General features: G+C 45.0%; 1 pseudogene; it reads right to left on the reverse strand.

Annotated features, from left to right (window-relative positions):
• Positions 1-1,897: 1,897 nt before the first annotated feature.
• Positions 1,898-2,015, reverse strand: LOC126268408 (5S ribosomal RNA; annotated as a pseudogene).
• Between the last annotated feature and the right edge of the window lie 1,397 nt (positions 2,016-3,412).

The following is a 3,412-nucleotide window of genomic DNA, read 5'->3' on the forward strand; positions in this document are numbered from 1 at the left end:
ACTGTCTTTTGGGACTGAAAAGGTGTGATTTTTGTGGATTTCCTGTAAAGAGGCACTACAATAAACTCTCAAAGGTATTGCCAAACTCTGTACAACCTCAGAGGAGCAATACAAAACAAAAGCAAGGGAAAGTCGGGCTCAAAGATGTTGCTGATTCACGACAACGCCCGGGCCCACACGACAAATGCCACTCGTGAAGTTCTCGAATCTTTTAAGTGGGAGTTGTTTCCTTATCCGCCGTACAGTCCTGACCTGGCACCGAGTGACTTCAACTTATTCCCAGCAATGAAAAAGTGGTTGGCTATGCAGCGTTTTGATGACGACGCACGGCTTCAAGAAGAGGTAACCACGTGGTTGAAGGCTCAGGCGGCCGAATTTTACGACGAAGGAATTTCCAAGCTCGTCCATCGCTACGATAAGTGCCTTAATTTAAATGGCAACTATGTAGAAAAGTAGTATTGAAGTGTGGCTTTCATCTGTATATAATAAAAAATTCCAATAATTTATTTATATTTAATTCCAAAACGTAATGTTCTTTGTGTATAGCCCTCGTATTAGTGCTAGAAACTTTGTTTTGTATTGACGCAGCGTAGCTCACGGTGCCCAAATACGTGGACTTCATTCATCCGCTATTTGAGAATGAGAGCAGATAGTGACTTCGAACAGACTTTAAGCATGATTCCGAACCTTTTCCAAACCTTTTCTCGCCTAAATGCTTTACTCAGATATTTGCTACGTAAACTCATTTGTAAAGTAATCAGATGTTTGATGCTATGTTGGGAGTTCGGATCTTGAAGGAATTGGGAGTTTATTGGTATCTACTAAAGCAACAACAATATCTGCCTTTATTCTTGCACGTACTCATTACCCCTTTACAACTAAGTATTCTTTCCTCCAACCTGGCGCTCGTTACCGTTTTTTGCATTATTGTGGAACCAGAGCAACCGTAATTACTATTTTAATAAAAGGCAGTCTGAATCGCAGTTATTTTTAATTTGATCTGTAAGACCGTCTTCAAACCAGAGGACCTGAATTATACATTGACAACTTCGATACCTTAAAACCAACATAAAATCAGTATTTGTTATTGTATAAAATAATGTTTTTCACCAGCTGCTACATAGTCGCGTATATGAACAGTGATCCAATACTGTCAAATGTTTTTATTCCAGTCCTTGATCACAATATCAGTTCTTTTGACGATGACCGGTTTCAGTCAGTAATGACCATCCTCAGATCTTTACTACACCATGTCCTAAAGTGATAAGGCCATAACGCCATCGTCAAAACATATAAATACACTCAGCACAGCATCGTCACATAGATCTAAAGTAAGGTGTATTTCCTGATTTGACGATGCTCTTAGCTGGTGCAGTTTACTACAGTTCTGTGCCTCATAATTAGTTATATAAAAAAAGATCACTTTCGTACGCCTATAAATACATTCCGAATGTGCCACTATAACCGTTTTTATCATTATTAACGTTACTACTGGCAGCAGTAGTGAAAGTGGTTCCAATATTACGGTTATTAGCTCTTATTCAGAACTGTTATTCACTCGGTCTTCACATACATTCAGATTATTTTTAAGTCTATTAAGACCAATGTAAGAAGGACGGTCAATAAGAAATAGAACTCATGTTTCTCGAAAAGCAGGTTTGTTTTATTCAAGATGCCAATACATTATTCAAAAAAAAAACTCCGTCTTCCTGCCACAAATGGCCCATCGGGACCATCCGTCCACCGTGTCATCGTCATTGAGAATGCAGACAGGAGGGGCGTGTGGTCAGCACACCGCTCTCCTTGTCGTTATGGTGGTATTCTTGACCGAAGCCGCTACTAATCGGTCGAGTAGCTCCTCAGTTGGCATCATGAGGCTGACAAGCACCCCGCAAAATGGCAGCAGCGCATGGCGGCCTAGATGGTCACCCATCCAAGTGCCGACCACGCCCGACAACGCTTAACTTCGGTGATCTCACGGGAACCGGTGTAGCCACTGCGGCAAGGCCGTTGCCCCGATATACTATTCTCATTTTTTTTCCTACAAAACCCTGGCCTTACACCGCATTACTGGGAAGGCCTGTATGCCCCCTGTACGTACTGATCGAAGTCGGACCCATCGTCCTTTTGCAGCAATAACCTTACCATCACCCACGTACTGCTTCGCGCGGAGTGCCCCCTTCATTGGGCGAAACACATGGAAGTCGGGAGGCGCGGGATCTGGGCTGTAGGGTGGATGAGGAAGAGCAGTTCAGTGAAGTTCTGGTCACCTTTTGTTCACTGCCAGGTCTCCTTAGAGATTCTGCAAGCGCATTCGAATACCTGCGATCCTCTGGTTTTCAGCCAAAGAGAATAAACGACAGCTGTTTGCGTTACAGACGCCATTTTGAACGCTATGTATGGCGCCGCCACCTATAGGAACTTCCTGAAACTGAAGCAGCAGAATCTTCCACGATGCCCCACAACAAATTCCGCATTTCTTCAAGCGAAACTGACGGAGAAAAGAAATGTTTTGCATTACTTGTTGAACGTCCCTCGATTAGTATTTATGACATTAAAATTACTATAGTAATAATAGTATATATCTTAAGTAAGTGTAATGTAATAAAATTCTGTATGTGTGAAGCCTTGGACTGACGTTAGAGTTGGCCTGAAGGCGCTAACCAGATCAGTATTAAAAAAATAAGCACTCTACGTATTACCGCATAATTCTTGAGTGAAAAAGCTATCGTTGTAAAACGGCTTCGGGCGGGAAGCTGAAAATTGTAATTCGTTAGACAAATACTTTCTGGTCGCTTAAGATCTCGTTAATTACTAACACTTATTATCGCTTTGAGACTCGAGTATACTGGGTAAAACCGGAGGGAAATTATGAAAGAGCCAGTCGTCGCCGCTCAGTGGGGAGCCTCGAGCACTGGCGAGGAGACGCGCTCGTTTTCTTTTTTTATCCCATCAGGCTGGCCTTTGTCGCCTAACAGCCGGAAGACGTCGACAAGGCGGCGGAGTAGCTGTAAAAACAGCTCTCCTCTCCTAACAGCGGCCTTCCTGCCATGAATCCACTTTTACGGGGGGGCTTCCATCTGCGGAATTAGAGCGCCGCACCGCGCCGCGGGGAAAACACGCGGGCCGAGCAGCGGGCCAGCCCTCGGAGGGGCGTCCTTTCTTGCGTCGCCAGGTGACAGCGGGCGGACACGCCTCCCGCCGGCCTGAGTAGGGCGCTACTCACGAGACACGCACTTCCGGCCGACAGTGTCGAGGGTCTGACTTGGCGGTGTTGCACGGAGTAGCCGCAGCACGAGCCAGCTTCTCCACGCGGGTTTTGTTCTGGTGTGGACACTCTAACAATCGTAATAGACGAAGGCGTAATTGCACTGAAGAGCCAAACTAACTGATACACCTGCCTAATGTCGTG

This window comes from Schistocerca gregaria, chromosome 4 (genome assembly GCF_023897955.1).
Source record: "Schistocerca gregaria isolate iqSchGreg1 chromosome 4, iqSchGreg1.2, whole genome shotgun sequence".
NCBI lineage: Eukaryota > Metazoa > Arthropoda > Insecta > Orthoptera > Acrididae > Schistocerca > Schistocerca gregaria.